Source organism: Hyperolius riggenbachi, chromosome 11 (genome assembly GCF_040937935.1).
Source record: "Hyperolius riggenbachi isolate aHypRig1 chromosome 11, aHypRig1.pri, whole genome shotgun sequence".
NCBI lineage: Eukaryota > Metazoa > Chordata > Amphibia > Anura > Hyperoliidae > Hyperolius > Hyperolius riggenbachi.
The window spans coordinates 185,833,103-185,851,430 of NC_090656.1; positions in this window are offsets into that span (position 1 = coordinate 185,833,103).

Sequence of the window (18,328 nt, forward strand, 5' to 3'; positions counted from 1 at the left end):
GGCAAGTATTTATTTATTTTAAGCTGATTTTTTTTTTTACAAGTGTTTTCTTTTGGAGGGGGAGTGTTGGAAGTGGAATTTTATTAATTTTATTACTCATGTGCATGTACTTGTAAATGTATGTATTTTGTACGTGTCATATACTTTTTATAGTACTTGTTATAGTAAGTGTTCACTTTTTTTTTTTTTTTTTTTTTACACTTTATTTAATTGTTACATTTCCTGTTTTTGTGAATAGACGTAGCCGCTGTTCGCAGTCACGTCTATTCACTCCAGGCACTGCGATTGGGTAGAGGACCGTTTGGTCCTCTTCCCCAATCCCTCAGCACGGGATCCTGACGGAAACGGCGGCCGTAGCGGCGCGCACACGGCGGTAGCAGCGGCGGGAACGCGCGACTTATTAATACGTCATGTTGCCGTTAATAGGGTAAAGCATGACGTATTAATGCGTTAGGATGCCACTAAATGGTTAAAGTGGATCTGAACTCTTGTCATGAAAAGTAATTTCGTTGTGTTACACAATGACAGATACGCAGGCTTCATCACCAGCACCTTGGAGATCTGCTGGTGGTGGGGATAGGGAATGTCCCTGTCACGTTAGGGATGTTGAACTTCAGTCCTGAAGGGCCGAGGTCCTCACACACATGGCACAGATAAAATTAATTGATGTGACTGAATCAGGAAAGGTGTGGCTTATTACCGGTAAGTAGAACACATTTGTCCATTTTTCAGTCCATCCTAAATACAGGCATGGATATGGTTCTGGAGGACTGGAGTTTGACAAGTGTGTGTGTAAAAGGGTCTGGCACTTCTGATCCATTTCTACATAGGCTGCATACTGTTCCTGCTAGGGCTGTGGAGTCGGTACAAAAATCATCTGACTCCTCAGTTTTATGAAACCTCCGACTCCAGGTACCCAAAATTGCTCCGACTCCAGAGCCCTGGTTCCTAAGGCTAATTAAGAGACCAGGGTATTTTTTACAAAAACCTGCATTATTCTGTGTAGCCTCAAACATGCATCTAGTATTTAGATAGGTTGATCCGTGGTATGCTTGTCCCAACAATATGCATGTTACAGAGCTGTTGGTAGGACGCATACTAATCCAGAGACATTGGTGTATATGGCTACACGGTCCTGAATGTTTATATAAACTATAACCTCACTTGGCTGTGGGGACAGTAGCTGCGCCATGAATTGACTGTTAATGACTTGAGTTTAGTTAGTTTTTGTAAGTGTGGAAAGGGCTAGTTGCTTTTGCTCTGGTTCCCAGCCTGAGGCATGTCTAGAGCAGGGGCTCAGAGAGTTTATTCTGTCTATGCTTTTTACCAACTTTTTCATTAGAACAAGCACATTGAGTTCCTGGTGGCTAACCAGAAGGGCATCCTAGACCTCTGATTGGAAATGTTTTACATTTTAGGAATAACGTTTCCAGGGTGATGCAGGATTATGGAAACCAGGCCCGAGTGGTACACTTTAATATTGGTGTGGACTTATCATGGCAGATTGTTATTTTATTGAGAGGAAAGATTGCAATGTATTTTTCTCCTGTGGCTATAATTAACATTAGTATGCCCTGGATACTGCAGAAGTAGGCATTTTTTAATTTATTAATATTGACTTTTGGCCCATGATTGCTACTGTATAGATAGTCTCCGCTTTTCATTTTGTTTTTGCTATAGAATAACTCTAGCTAACTTCAACATTTACCGTGGGGTTCGAAAGTTCAGGCAACCTTGTTAATCGTCATGATTTTCCTGAATAATCCTTGGTTGTTACGACAAAAAATGTCAGTTAAATACATCATATAGGAGACACACGTAGTGATATTTGAGAAGTGAAATGAAGTTTATTGGATTTACAGAAAGTGTGCAATAATTGTTTAAACAAAAATAGGCAGGTGCATAAATTTGGGCACTGTTATTTTATTGATTCTAAAACCTTTAGAACTAGTTATTGGAACTTAAATTGGCTTCGTAAGCTCAGTGACCCCTGACCTACATACACTGGTGAATCCAATTATGAGAGAGTATTTAGGTGGGTCAATTGTAAGTTTCCCTCCTCTTTTAATTTTCTCTGAAGAGTAGCAACATGGGGGTCTCAAAACAACTCTCAAATGGCCTGAAGACAAAGATTGTTCACAATCATGGTTTAGGGGAAGGCTACAGAAAATTGTCTCAGAGATTTCAGCTGTCTGTTTCCACAGTTAGGAACATATTGAGGAAATGGAAGACCACAGGGTCAGTTCAAGTTAAGGTTCGAAGTGGCAGACCAAGAAAAATCTCGAATAAACAGAAGTGACGAATGGTGAGAACAGTCAGAGTCAACCCACTAACCAGCACCAAAAACCTACAACATCATCTTGCAGCAGATGGAGTCACTGTGCATCGTTCAAACGTTCGGCGCACTTTACACAAGGAGATACTGTATGTGAGAGTGATGCAGAGGAAGCCTTTTCTCTGCCCACAGCACAAACAGAGCAGCTTGAGGTATGTTAAAGCACATTTGGACAAGCCAGCTTCATTTTGAAATAAGATGCTGTGGACAAATGAAACTAAAATGTAGTTATTTGGGCATAACTAGGGGCATTATGCATGGGGGAAAAACACCGCAATCCAAGAAAAACGCCTGCTACCTACAGTAAAATATGGTGGTGATTCCATCTTGCTGTGGGGTTGTGTGGCCAGTGCAGGGACTGGGAATCTTGTCAAAGTTAAGGAACGCATGGATTCCACTCAGTATCAGCAGATTCTGGAGACCAATGTCCAGGAATCCGTGACAAAGCTGAAGCTGCGCCGGGGCTGGATCTTTCAACAAGACAACAACCCTAAACACTGCTCAAAATCCACTAAGGCATTCATGCAAAGGAACAAGTACAACGTTCTGGAATGGTCATCACAGTCCCCAGACCTGAATATAATTGAAAATCTGTGTTGTGAGTTAAAGAGAGCTGTCCATGCTCGGAAGCCATCAAACCTGAATTAACTAGAGATGTTTTGGAAAGAGGAATGGTCCAAAATACCTTCAGCTAGAATCCAGACTCTCATTGGAACCTACAGGAATTGTTTAGAGGCTGTAATTTCTGCAAAAGGAGGATTTACTAAAAATTGATTTCATTTCTTTTTTGTGGTGCCCAAATTGATGCACCTGCGTAATTGTGTTTGAACTATTATTGCACACTTTCTGTAAATCCAATAAACTTAATTTCACTTCTCTATTACTGCGTGTGTCTCCTATAAGATATATTTAACTGACATTTTTTCTGTAACAACCAACGATTTATACAGGAAAATCATGATGATTAACAAGGTTGCCCAAACTTTCGCACCCCACTGTATATCTTACCCACATCTATTTGCCAGTGATATACACTGAATGGAGAAAACATTAGAGATGCCCTCTAGTAACAAGTTGGTCCACCTTTTAGCTTTGGCATGGACTCAACAAGATGCTGATACCGTTCATGAGGAATGTTGGCCCATGCTGACATAATGGCAGCTCTAAGTTGGGTCAGATTGGATGGTGGCATTTCCAAGCTTTGAAGTGATCTTTCAACTTCATCCAACAAATGCTCAATAGGATTGAGCTCAGGGGACTAAGCTGGCCATGGAAACATGTTAAACTCTGATGTTCCTCAAACCAATTTCAGTCCAATTCCAATGAGACAGAGAAAGGGGCCTTGCACATCCCTTATAAAACTTGACTTTTAATATCAGATAAAAAGGCATACATTACATATCCATAAACATGCAAAGAGAGGTACAGGCAGGTAGGGAGGTCGACAGCCGTTTCGCGCCGATTAAAGTGGATCCGAGGTGAACTTTTACTCATTGCATAATTGTGTTCCTTTCCTATTGTTTATAGGGCATTCCTCAAGCCAAATACTTTTTTGTTTTTGTTTTAATGCTCTAATTCCCTATAAACGTAATAAGCCACTCCCACAGGTTTTCAGAGAGCCAAGGCACTTTCAGACAGTAGCAAGGGCTCATGGGAGCTCAGTCTGGGCAGGAGGAGGGGGAGGTATTACTAGCCAGAGATTTCAGAGGAGGAGGGGGGATTAGTTTTCTTTGCTCAAGATGCAGATAAGCTTGCCTCTGTGTAATGTTTACAAACAACATGGCGGCTGTCATTGTATCACAGGAAGAAATATTCTTATTCTATTAAAGCTGTTTGCAGCTAAATTTGCTGTGTAAACTATCTAAACTTCAGATAAAATATATATATATACAAGTTACTTGTTATAGTTAGTTTTTCATCTCGGATCCGCTTTAAGTACAGTGGCGCATCATCAGGACAACCACCCCTTGTGTCATCTTCCCTTATATAAAGAAACACTCACCCCTAATCCATATGGAGCAGCTGCCATTGCTAAGCCAGGGATGCGCCCATTGCGTGTGGAGCGCACGCTAGTGTGTGAAGAGACGCTGCACCGAGAAGCTTCCGCCCGGTGGAGCGCAAAAACCGGAAGTCGCATCCGTGTCACTTCCGGTAAGCGCCTCAATGACGCGCTACGTCAGACCGATGCGTCCACTGCGGCGCATCAACCCAAAATTACGCAACAACTCAGACTGTCCACCAGAGGGCAAACAGAGTGCTAAAAAGATGTATGTGAATAGCAGCAGCGTCCCAGACTATAGAAACGGCCCATCTGCTGCCATCAAGTGGCCAAATACATTAAGAGCATCAAATAGACATAAATAGTGATGGCAGCAGCAGATGGACAGTTCTAGTAATAATGATAATGGCAAATGCTCCCAGGAGGCCATAACCAGTCTGGAACAAATATGTGTATATAACATTATCTATGTAGATCTAATAGATTAAATTCCCAAACACAGTCCATCCCCATGGGGGAGAGTAATCCTATTTAATATAAATACTAGCACAGTTGTTGTTACATCCTATACTCGCCACCCACTGAGATGGACTGAATAGCAAGGCCTGTAACATTTTTGTTGGGGCAATTGAGCAATTAATTAATTAAAAACTAATTCAAGAGGAATAACAAAAACAGGATACTAATATCAGTTTAAAAAAAAGAAAACAAAAATCTCAGATAAATACAGCTAAATTATTCCTTTCCTTTAAGCCTAAAGGTGGGTACACACGTCAGATAAAAGTCTTTGGAAAATGAAAGATCACAGACCAATTTTACCCCCTTCCATGTAGTATGAGAGCCATACTCTACACAGTCTATTCTATGGAGCTGAACTCCCCATCAGATAAAAATATTTGCAAGATGCTGCACACAAAGACCGCTGTACACATGCAACAGATCAGTATCTGCAAAAGATCTGTTCCTGCAAAAGATCCATTCCTGCAAAACGCATTCATAGTCTATTATATCTGCAGATCTCATACACACCTTGTTTAACGGACAATTCTCTGTAGATCAGATCCACCAGGTTGGATCTTCAGATCGGCAGATAATTGCCTGATCTGCAGATGAATGGCCATTAAACAAGGTGTGTATGGGATCTGTAGGTATCATAGACTATGAATGCATTTTGAAGGAATGGATCTTTTGCAGGAACAGATCTTTTGCAGATACTGATCTGTTGAATGTGTACAGCATCTTTGTGTGCAGCATCTTGCAAAGATTTTTATCTGATGGGGAGTTCAGCTCCATAGAATAGACTGTGTAGAGTATGGCTCTCATACTACATGAAAGGGAGTAAAATTGGTCTGTGATCTTTCATTTTCCAAAGACTTTTATCTCAAGTGTGTACGCACCTTAAAGGTCCGATCGCATCAAAGTATGAAATCCAATAGCTCTCCCTCTGCGAAAGCTTCCGATGCCAATCTCCACCTTTTCTGTCATGTCCCACCTGTTCTAGACCCTAGGTACGTTCATAGCGGGGAGGGCTGCCCAAGGGTAATTGAACATATGCGGGAGGTCCATAATAGTGACCAAATTGAGATTCCTGGGTCTAGAACAGGTGGGACATGACAGAAGAGGTGGAGATTGGCATCGTAAGCTTTTGCAGAGGGAGAGCTATTGGATTTCATACTTTGATGCAGTCAGACCTTTAGGCTTAAAGGGAAGGTTCAGGGAAACCTGTAAAAAAATAAAAATCCCTATCCACTTACCTGGGGCTTCCTCCAGCACGTGGCAGGCAGGAGGTGCCCTCGCCGCCGCTCCAGAGGCTTCTGCTCGTCTTCGGCGGCCGACCCGACCTGGCCAGGCCGGCTGCCAGGTCGGGCTCTTCTGCGCTCCAAGGACGGGCTCTTCTGCGTCCCACGCGGGCGCGCTGACTTCATCGGACGTCCTCCGGGCTGTACTGCGCATGCGCAGAACTACTGCACCTGCGCAGTACAGCCCGGAGGACGTCCGATAACGTCAGCGCGCCCGCGTGGGACGCAGAAGAGCCCGTCCTTGGAGCGCAGAAGAGCCCGACCTGGCAGCCGGCCTGGCCAGGTCGGGTCGGCCACCGAAGACGACCGGAAGCCTCTGGAGCGGCGGCGAGGGCACCTCCTGCCTGCCACGGGCTGGAGGAAGCCCCAGGTAAGTGGATAGGGATTTTTATTTTTTTACAGGTTTCCCTGAACCTTCCCTTTTAAATGATAGGAATAATTTAGCCGTATTTATCTGAGATTTTTGTTTTCTCTTTTTAAACTGATATTAGTATCCTGTTTTTGTTATTCCTCTTGAATTAGTTTTTAATTAATTGCTCAATTGCCCCAACAGAAATGTTACAGGCCTTGCTATTCAGTCCATCTCAGTGGGTGGTGAGTATAGGATGTAACTACAACTGTGCTAATATTTATATTAAATAGGATTACTCTCCCCCATGGGGATGGACTTTGTTTGAGAATTTAATTAATCTATTAGATCTACATAGATAATGTTATATACACATATTTGTTCCAGACTGGTTATGGCCTCCTGGGAGCATTTGCTAGAGTTGGGCGAACTGTTCGGCTGCCCAACCTGTCATGTGGCTGTGGCTCTTACTACTTCCGGGTCGCAATGACCCGGAGTAGTACGTCTGCGCTGGCCCGGCGGAACGCGTCCTAGATCGCGCTCCCGTTGCCGGGCACTCTCTGCGCATGTGTTTGACGTCATGAGTGACGTCACACACATGCGCAGAGAGTGCCCGGCAACGGGAGCGCGATCTAGTACGCGCTCCGCCGGGCCAGCGCAGACGTACTACTCCGGGTCATTGCGACCCGGAAGTAGTAAGAGCCACAGCCACATGACAGGTTGGGCAGCCGAACAGTTCGGCTGCAGTTGCGCTAACAGTTCGCCCAACTCTAGCATTTGCCATTATCATTTATTACTAGAACTGTCCATCTGCTGCTGCCATCACTATTTATGTCTATTTGATGCTCTTAATGTATTTGGCCACTTGATGGCAGCAGATGGGCCGTTTCTATAGTCTGGGACGCTGCTGCTATTCACATACATCTTTTTAGCAAACTCTGTTTGCCCTCTGGTGGACAGTCTGAGTTGTTGCGTAATTTTGGGTTGATGCGCCGCAGTGGACGCATCGGTCTGACGTAGCGCGTCATTGAGGCGCTTACCGGAAGTGACGCGGATGCGACTTCCGGTTTTTGCGCTCCACCGGGCGGAAGCTTTTCGGTGCGGCGTCTCTTCACACACTAGCGTGCGCTCCACACGCGATGGGCGCGTCCCTGGCTTAGCAATGGCAGCTGTTCCATATGGATTAGGGGTGAGTGTTTCTTTATATAAGGGGAGATGACACAAGGGGTGGTTGTCCTGATGGTGCGCCACTGTATTTAATCGGCGCGAAACTGCTGTCGACCTCCCTACCTGCCTGTACCTCTCTTTGCATGTTTATGGATATGTAATGTATGCCTTTTTATCTGATATTAAAAGTCAAGTTTTATAAGGGATGTGCAAGGCCCCTTTCTCTGTCTCATTGGAATTGCTGCAATACGTTTTGGCTATCTGCACTCCCTCAGTAATCAGCATAGCAATCTTGTGCACGGTACAATATCTACCCTTTCTCAATTTCAGTCCAATTGTGCATGGTGGCAAGGGCTCGCAACAGGCGTCTCTTCATATTTTTCTGTGATACCACACTTGATGGTCTGCTGCTTAAGCCTCTCTTTTGCAAAGTCCATCTTTTTGTTAGTAGGGATATGCTTTGTGATACACCTGCATTGAATTCAGTTCCGCTGTAATTTGTCATGTTGTTGCCCTTCTGTTGCTGTGGACTAATCATGCTACTCACCTTTCACCTCCCTTGTTCATCAGTCTTTTTCGACCAGAATCGTCCTTACCACTTGACGTTTTTTTCTGCCACTTTCTAAAAACCCAAGATAGAGTTGGCGAGAAAATACTAAGCGTCATTGTTTCAGAGATGCTAGCACCAGCTCTTCTTGCACAGACGATCACCCTTCGTTCAAAATCTTAAAAACAACATTGCTGCTTAGGCATTGGCGCCCATATGCAATTAACGGTTTCTCCTAGGAGATCATTTTTCAACTTCTTTTTAACATACCCTTTTCAGCACTTTGCAATTAAAAACGTGCCAAGAAGTAGATGACAGAGTATTTCTTGCTTACTGGTGGTTAAAAAGGCATTTTATTTAGTTGTGAAAATATCACCTAGGAGAAAAAAGTTAAATCTCCTGAACGTTACGCCGCTCAGGAGATTTTGCCAGTTTGTGCCCCCCAGTATAATAAATGAGATCCCATGCCTGCAAACCCTTTAGCTAGCACTAGGCTAGTTAGTACAAATGCCCGGCACCCCCTGATCCCCGCCGCTCCCCTGTTTATGCATTACTCAGCCTGGATCCAGCGATTGGCACAGCCTCCCCGCACAGCTCTGGTCTTCACTATGGAGAAGATCGCACATGATGTCATGCGCAAACCCAATCCTCCCCATAGAGAGACCGAAGCTGTGCTGGGAGGCTGCGTGATCGCTGGATTCAGACTGAGTAGTGCATTAACAAGGGGGATCAGTTGGTGCCAGGCACTTGTACTAGCTAGCCTAGTGCTAGCTAAAGGGTTTTCAGGCATGGGATCTCATAAATTCTGCATGGGGGACTCCTGGGGCCAGGTAGCGGTATGCCTGACACAGTGTTGGGCAATACCGCTAAGGAGGTTAATTGCATATGGGCCTGGGTGGTTTTAAGGATCCGGCAAGATGGATTCTTAATTGACGCCAGAGCAGGATCGATTGTTGGCCGCTGTACATACAGAACAATTCACTCCAGCAGTCAATTAAGTCAAATTCTTATCTATGTAGAGGGAAGGCTCTGGATTCTATAGAGCCGTCCCTGCACCCTCTGTGTTCTCGTTCCAGAGCTGTACCCCATTTAAATTTGCTGCCTCTGGGTGCCTTCGAAAGGCTTTGAGAGCTCTCACGGAACCTCCACCCATCTTCGAGAGCACTTAGGGATATGAGTGCTTCTGATGGTCCCCGAAGATTTATTCGACCAGTTGGTTGAATACATGCAACCAGGTAACAGTGCTGGAACGAGGACACCGAAAGACGGCTCTATAGGACCCAGAGCATTCCCTCTCCATAGGTATCTTCAGCTTTATTTATTTTACGTATTTATATAGCGCCAACATATTATACAGTGCTGTACAGAGTATATTGTCTTGTCACACACTGTCCCTCAGAGGGGCTCACAATCAAGTCCCTACCATAGTCATATGTCTATGTGTGTATTGTGTAGTGCATATATCATAGGGCCAATTTAGGGGGAAGCCAATTAACGTAGATACGTATGTTTTTGAGATGTGGGAGGAAACTGGAGTGCCCGGAGGAAACCCACGCAGACACGGGGAGAACATACAAACTCCTTGCAGATGTTGACCTGGCTGGGATTCTAACCGGGGACCCAGCGCTGCAAGGCAAGAGCGCTGACCGCTATGCCACCGTACTGCATTCTTCTGCATGTGAGCTGAACGGGGAAAGGTTGCCTATTCCTTTAATGGTTTGCCATCTAGATCGCACTGCAGTGCAATTCTTGAGGACTTGCCGCAGTTTCTGCAGCACACACCCAAATCCTTATACCTTGCATGGCACAGCTAAGCAAATTGGGCTGCGGCTTCTCAGCAGTCAGGAGCCGAGGCCGAATCGGAAATGGCCGCAGCTCCTGTTCGAAATATACACTTTTACTTTAAAGAAAACCCGAGGTGGGATTTAATTATGCTAGTGGGGCACAGAGGCTGGTTGTGCACACTAACACCAGCCTCTGTTGCCCCATGGTGTGCCTCCAAGACCCCCCTGCGCGCCGCTATACCCCCCGCAGTGCTGGCGACAAGCAGCGTGTCGCCAGCACAATGTTTACCTCTGCTTGTCTGTTAGCGCCGCTCCCCCGCCTCCTCCGTATCGGCGCTACCCACCTGTGTCCCTTCCCTCCCGCTGATTGGAGGGAAGTGACGCTGGTGGGTAGCGCCGAAACGGAGGAGGCGGGGGAGCGGCGCTAACAGACAAGCAGAGGTAAACATTGTGCTGGTGACACGCTGCGTGTCGCCAGCACTGCAGGGGTATAGCGGCGCGCAGGGGAGGCACATCATGGGGCAACAGAGGCTGGTGTTAGTGTGCACAACCAGCCTCTGTGCCCCACTAGCATAATTAAATCCCACCTTGGGTTCTCTTCAAGCCTACAATATTGTATTCAAAAAGAGGACTCTGTTTCTCCATGTCTGCCTGGCTTTCTGTAGTACAGAGAGTACCATTCTATTAGCAGGTCTCACGTTACATATAAGGGCAAGTTCATAGATTGGTGGCTGGAGGATATACTAACTAACCAGGAAGTAATGTTCCTGTGTTATCTGTGTGGGATCTCTGTAAACAGCTAACAGGGATTTATTGCTCTCACTGGAGCCCCAGAGCAGCATTCCTTGTCAAGTGTGACTTATACACAGCCAGTATGTAAAAATGGAGAAAGTTACAGGAAGCTCATTCTTTCAGCGTTACTTTACAGACCCAATTCCCGCACCGTATGTTTAATATATGTATATTTATAGGAAAATAAAAGGGCGGATTGCAGCATACAATTTTGAGCTTGAGAAGGGCAGGGGTCACCTGAAATTGTAACTAATTGCAGCTATAACTCACACTTGTGAGTTTGCAACGGATCCGTTGCAAAAAGTGTTGAATGCTCTCGTGTGCGATGTGCAATTTTTTTTTTACTGAGAGTCGATGCATTTCCCTTATATCCTATGGTGGAAAGGTATCTGCCCTGGGCTCCAACCAGACCACCAACAGGCCATCGTTACACTGTTCTCTCTGCTGGCCATAGGAGACCTGCTCAAGTGGGAACCTACCCTTATTCCTAATAGAGCTGGTGTTCCGCAATCCACCATCATCTTTCTACATATCTTGTGCCGTTGGGGATTTCAACCAATCAATATAAATCAAATCAATATTTAGTGTGACCACCCTTTGCCTTAAAAACTATTTCAGTTCTTCTAGGGTCACTGGTACATTTTTTTAATAGACTATGCAGGTAGTTTGTTCCAGACATATTGAGAAACCACAACAGAAGGTAATGGCAGCGCTTCCAAACAGACGCTGCACCTGACTGACTAAGGGCCCGTTTCCACTAGGAGCGGTGCGATGCGGCTACATAGCCGCATTGCACCGCAGGTGTCCTGAAACACCTGCACGGCAATGGAAGAGTTTCCACTGCGTGCATGTTATGTGGAGCGATCAGAGAATCTGCAGCATGCTGCAGATTCTCGCACGGCCGCATCCGCCCGTAGCCGCGTCCCATTTCTTTAATACACTTCCGCATCGGGAGATGCGGAAGTGATGCGGCCGGCGTCGGAAGTGACACGGTGCTGCTACGTAGTCACATTTGCATCACTTTGCAGTGGAAACCAGCCCTAACTGCACAAGTGTGCAGAGCTTGAATAACGGGCAGATTACACACCTTGCATTCAAAACAGGTACAGTAAAAGGAGGGCATTAGCTTCAGCATAAATTGTGGCTTTCTTTAGACCCACCCTTCAAAAGCATCAAGTTTACTACAAGTGACTTTATTTATACAACTTTCAAAGCCATATGCTACTACTAGGAATCCAGTGATCTTTGTTGGTAAAGGAACATCTCTAGCCATTAAAATCTTGTCTAAACTTGCCATAGCTTTCCTTCCAAGTAACAAAGTGTATTTTAATCATGGCTGCAGTCACCATCTGCAGAGATCTTTGATCCCAGGAAGCTGAAATCTGTCACAGAGACAGGGGGAGACCGAGAAAGAGAGAGAAGGGAGGCTGGAGGCAGAAAGTACGTGCAGATAAGAAACTATACATGATGTACAGTTACCGGCATTCCTGCACACACGCTAGAGCAGCTCCCAAGCTCTGCCAGCCAGTGACAGTGCTTCCACCTGGTACATCCTTCAAGAGGCGGGTGTTGCCTTCCTTCCCTCAGGCCGTGGTTTAGTGTGCCGGCTCTCCCCTCTACCCGCCCGATCCTCCTGTGGCATCATAATGCAGTACCAGAGTGAAATCATGGTGGGCATGTTTTAGATCAGCAGTGGGCAGCTCTCATGCATAAGTGATGGATGAGAGCTGCCCCCTGCCGATCCAAAACACGTCCACCCTGCCTTTAATTACTTCGTTATGACCGACAGGAGGATCGGGCAGGTAGAGGGTGGAGCCAGCATGCCAAAGCACATCGCGAGGAAGGGTAACACCCGATTCTTGAGGGATGTTCCAGGTGGAAGTCGCTGCCGCATACTGCAGAGTTGCGCCACACCCTTTGCGCACTATTGTTCATACGCCACTGCACAGCAATCCAATATTGTCACGGTGCGGTCCCATCAGCCACTATGCGACCCATGTAAATATGAATTGAGGATCAGTGGTGACCAGCGATCGTTTCCCAATCCATCTTTACTACTGTGGTAATCATTTAAACAATCAGTAAAATTATCACATCGGGCAATGGGGAACTGATCAGGCAATTGCTCAGTAATCCGTCATGACAGTCACGATCACAATATCACAAAACTGTCATTAAAAAAAGTCATTCGCTGCCAAAAAAAGTAACCGCAAACATTGTATCATGGGTATGGACCTTCAGGCACCCCATGATCCCTTGCACCAATAATTGCCTTGGGGATACATGAACGCTGCTTCTTCTTTTTTTTCTTACTGTTTTTTTATTTTAAACATTTAAAATGTTTTCATTTTTTTTTCTAAGCAACAAACACTGTTACTTGGGGGGTTGATAGGACTCTGATTGGCCAATCACTTTAGCCAAAGAGGTCAAGGGATCATATGATCCTTTTGCCCCAACAGTGGTGCAGTATGGGGGTTATGTGCACGCACAAGCAATACAAGAAGTAAACTACTTCCTGTGCACAGTTTACAATAATCGCTGTTACTCGTAGCAGTGATCATTGTGGCTTTATGGGGCATCGATTGTGTAGAGGGACCATATAATCACTTGCACCAAACTGTGCCCGCGATCATCCTCGGCGTTAGGGGTTGGGTTCTCTCAGATGTAGTTCCTACGTCCTGGCGGCATAAATGGATATTTTTCGGGACTTAGAAGCTACATCCTAGCAGCATAATAGGTTAATAATATTAAATTCAAAAAAAAAAAAAAAAATTTTGCATTCCTGCTGGATCATTTCATGGTGATTTTTGAAATGTTTTTAATTTATATTTTGCAAGAGTGGAATTTCACTTTAAAGGACAACCGAGGTGACGTAACATGATAAGATAGACATGAGTATGTACAGTGCCAAGAACACAATAACAAGGCTGTGTTCTTTTTTTTCTTTCACTGCCTGAAAAAGTTAAACATCAGGTATGCAAGTGAGAGACAGTTTCTGCTTGGGTCAGACTGGGTCAGACTATAGCATGACCCTCACTGATAAGTAATTACAGCCATAAAACACTTTCCTGTCAGTAAATGGCTTCTGAAAGCAGGAAAGAGATAAAAAGGGTCAATATTTCATAGATTTGAACTCTGAAATGACATACTCCAATGAAGGTGTCATTGAGCGGAGACAATGAAACAGTAAACACTTAAAAACTAGATTTAAATATAAAATAAGATTGTGGGATGTCTAAAAAAGTCATTTTTAGGAGACTGAGGATAGATTCTATTGTTTTTCTCATCAGTTTATTTTCACCTCGGATGTCCTTTAAGTATGTCTAGTCCAGCAGAACTATAGTTAGTCCCATAAACTATTACATGTAGCTTGTAAAACTGAAAATGTGCCCCGAGGACAGACATCTCAGACTTTCCATTAACTTTTCTGAATCCAGCCAAAGCAAAAACACTACAAGTCATTTGTTTGCTATCTGAATTGCTTTTTGATACAGATTTTATCTGCTGCAGCTATTGCTGTTACATGTGACTCCAGCCTGCAATAATTTTAACTACCAGCACCAAAAGTCCTGCGCCCTACTAATAAATAAAGGTCAGTGACAAAGGTACACTTACAAAATCTGAGCTGCTCCACATGATTGTGTTACTGGCAGAATAAGGCTAATGATACAAGATATATAAAACTTAGCAATCCACATTTTTTTATATTTGGGTTTTGTTTTGTTTTTTTCTCTGTGAGGGCTACAGGTGCAATGAAACAAATTCATATTCATACTGAGTCCATAACAGGAAATAAAAAATGGTGTTTTAAAGAACATTTAAAAAGAAAAATCCGCAAAGCTATAAATTAAAGCACCACTAAGATTTTTATTTTTTCAGTCGTTCACTAATAATTTGTTGTGATGGATCATTTTTTATCTTTTTGTTATTTGGTTTCTCGGAGGGTATCTCTATATACCTCTTGAGGTATCAATATACTGTACTAAGAATTATATACAAAATACAGAATTGATATAAAATACAGATTTGCTAATGACAGTGACAAAAGTAACATGATGAATAAAATGTATAACACTCCAAGACACTGAAGGGCAAGAGAGCCCTGCCTTTGCGAGCTTACAATCCAAAGGAATGGGGGAAAACAAGAGGTGGGGTAATATACAATAAAAATACCTAGAGGCAGTGTGTTTTTAACCACATGACGACCACTTGGGGACAGAGAAGGGGGAGAGAGTGCACTTTTGAAGTTAAAGCGGAACTGAAGAACATATTAAAACAAAGTGTTTGATCAGTATTAGGCCTCTTGCACACTACATGCAATTCTGATTTGTTATCTGATCCGAATTTGGATTCCGATTAAAAAACGTACTGCATGCTGCTTAGATTTTTAATCGGAATCCAAAATCGGACGTATAAAAAAATCAGAATCGCATGTAGTGTGCAAGAGGCCTTATCAGGAAGGACTTAAGAATTGGGAATATTACTATTTTCAGATCATGCACCAGTATGGTTTGATCTGGAGCTTAGACAAAGGAATAGATGTATATTTTATGGAAAACACTCTCCGGCGCTGAAAATAGCAACTACTCTATAAGCTGCGTGTTCTGTGGAGGGATTCCCCAACCCTCAGAATTGTACAAAAATATTATATAAAGTGATTATATTATATTAGTGATTTATATAAAGGAATAGATGTGACTGGCATTGGAGACTCAATGGCAATCTGTTGGACGATCCTGAAATTAGAGACAGGGTGAAAGCTTCAATAATAGAATATTTTGATAAGAATTAATTGGAGGGCATGGACAAGTGCAAGTTGTGGCAGGCTCATAAGGCTGTGATTAGGGGGGTTCTTATTTCCCAGGGAGCCAGAAAAAAAGGGGGAATATTCAGAGAAAATTCTTGGTTTGCTGAGTGAGATAAGAGCACCTTGGATCAGGAAGTTTAGCGAGGGGTAAGTTATCTGATTTGCTGGATGGGAGATTAAGGGAGAAGAATAGGATTTTTTCTGTGGAATGGTTTGAGCAGGCGAATAAGTATGGTAAATGGCTAGCTAAATCCTTAAAGAGAACCCGAGGTGGTTTTGAAGAATCTTATCTGCATACAGAGGCTGGATCTGCCTATACAGCCCAGCCTCTGTTGCTATCCCAAACCCCCCTAAGGTCCCCCTGCACTCTGCAATCCCTCATAAATCACAGCCACGCTGCTGACAAACAGCTTGTCAGAGCTGGCTGTGTTTATCTCTATAATGTCAGTCTGCTGCTCTCCCCGCCTCCTGCAGAACTCCAGTCCCCGCCTGCATCCCTTCCCTCCCTGCTGATTGGAGTGAAGGGACGGGGGCAGGGACTGGAGCTATGCAGGAGGCGGGGGAGCAGCTGAGACTGACACTACAGATGTGAACACAGCCTCACAGCACGGCTGTGATTTATGAGAGATTGCAGAGTGCAGGGGGACCTTAGTGGGGTTTGGGATAGCAACAGAGGCTGGGCTGTATAGGCAGATCCAGCCTCTGTATGCAGATAACATTCTTTAAACACACCTCGGGTTCTCTTTAAAAGGACAGCATAAGAGTACATATATAACAAAGATTAAGGATTCTCAAGGAGGTCTGGAGTTGCAGGCACACAAAATTGCTAATTTATTTAAGGATTATTATTTTTCTTTGTATAACCTCCCTAAAGATAAGTCTAAAAATTAGGGATGGGACAAATCCACAATTTCTTTGAATCCGAATCTAAAAAGGTTCTCGAATATCTCGAACCTTTCGAATCACGAATCTAACGAATCCTGCACATAAGAATTATGCGATCTGTGGTATAATTGCCCGCAGTATAGGTACCCGCGGTAAAGGTAGTGAGGCAAAGGTGCCTTCAGTATAGATAGCTAGGTATGGGTGCCTTCAATATTGGTAGCTTTCAGTATAGGTAGCAAGGTATATGGGCCTTCAGTATTGGTAGCAGGGTATATGTGCCTTCAGTATAGGTAGCAGGGTATATGTGCCTTCAGTATAGGTAGCAAGGTATATGTGCCTTCAGCATAGGTAGCAGGATATATGGGCCTTCAGTATAGGTAGCAGGGTATATGGGCTTTCAGTATAGGTAGCAGGGTATAGGGGCCTTCAGTATCAGTAGCAAGGTACGTGTGCCTTCAGTATAGATAGCAGGGTATAGGGGCCTTCAGTATAGGTAGCTAGGTATAGGGGCCTTCAGTATAGGTAGCAAGGTATATGTGCCTTCAGTATAGGTAGGTAGGTATAGGGGCCGTCACTATAGGTAGCAAGGTATATGTGCCTTCAGTATAGGTAGGTAGGTAAAGGGGCCTTCAATATAGGTAGGTACGTAGGTAGGTATAGGGGCCTTCACGTAGGTAGGTAGGCATATGGGGTCTTCACATAGGTAGGTAGGTATAGGAGCCTTCACGTAGGAAGGTATAGGGGCCTTCACATAGGTAGGGAGGTAAAGGGGCCTTTAGGTAGGCTGGTACGTAGGTATAGGGGCCCTCAAGTAGATAGCCCTGTGCTCCTCCAACCCCCCCATGGCCTCCTCCGTCCCCCCTTGCCTCCTCCGCTGGCCCCCCTGCATAAATAAGTACCCACTCACCCTCCCCATGGAGTGCAGAGCGGCAGACCTCTTCCTTACTTCCCTGTTCCCTCTAGTGGCCGGACTGGCTTTTACTGATGACGTAATAGTAAAAGCCGGTCACTAGGGGGAACAAGGAAGTCGGCGAGAGGTCTGCCGCTCTGGATAGCTGAGTGGATAATTCTTAACTATGCTGGGGGCGAGCGGAGGAGGTGCAGAGGGGACGGAGGAGGACAAGGGGGAGCGGCGGATGCGCGGGGACTCATCGTCGGGATTCGGCGGATTCGATGAACGGTAAATGGCGTTGGGATTTGAATCCACGAATTTTGAATATTTCCCAATATTCGAGGGATTCGTGGACTCGCCAGATTCATCGTCCCATCCCTACTAATAATGTTATGACAGGGATTTGGAAATATTTGGAAGATTCTGGTATGCCTAATTTGTTGCAGAATAAAAGGGAGGAAATGGAGAGGGAAATTTCTGAGGAGGAAGTTGGTGCAATGATAATAATAGCAATGAAGTTGGGGAAATCGCCAGGTCCAGATGGATATTCAAAAAATGGTAGTACTTTGCCTACGGATACGCTGGAGGCACATATAACTGTTATTCATAAAAGTGGGAAGGATCCTGCTTTGTGTCAAAGTTATAGACCTATTTCTTTATTGAATCTGGGCATAAAGGTTTTTGTGCCAAATCAGAATCTCATGTCGGTGGACCCAGGCAGTCCAGCCTGGGGGGGTCTCGGCTGTCTTCAGGGGAGTTAGTTAGCAGAGTCTTTTCATGAAGCCTGTGCCCTGTTAGCCAGAGGTGTAAACTCAGTTTGTCTAAGCTGATCTCACATTCAGATGTTAATTAAAGGAACCAACAGGGCCTTTCATAGAGGGAGATCCGAGAAAGCTAGTCACAGCTGGACACCAGACACCCTGGCTCCAGCCTTACCAGGAAGAAATTAATGTACTATATAATCTTTTGCCC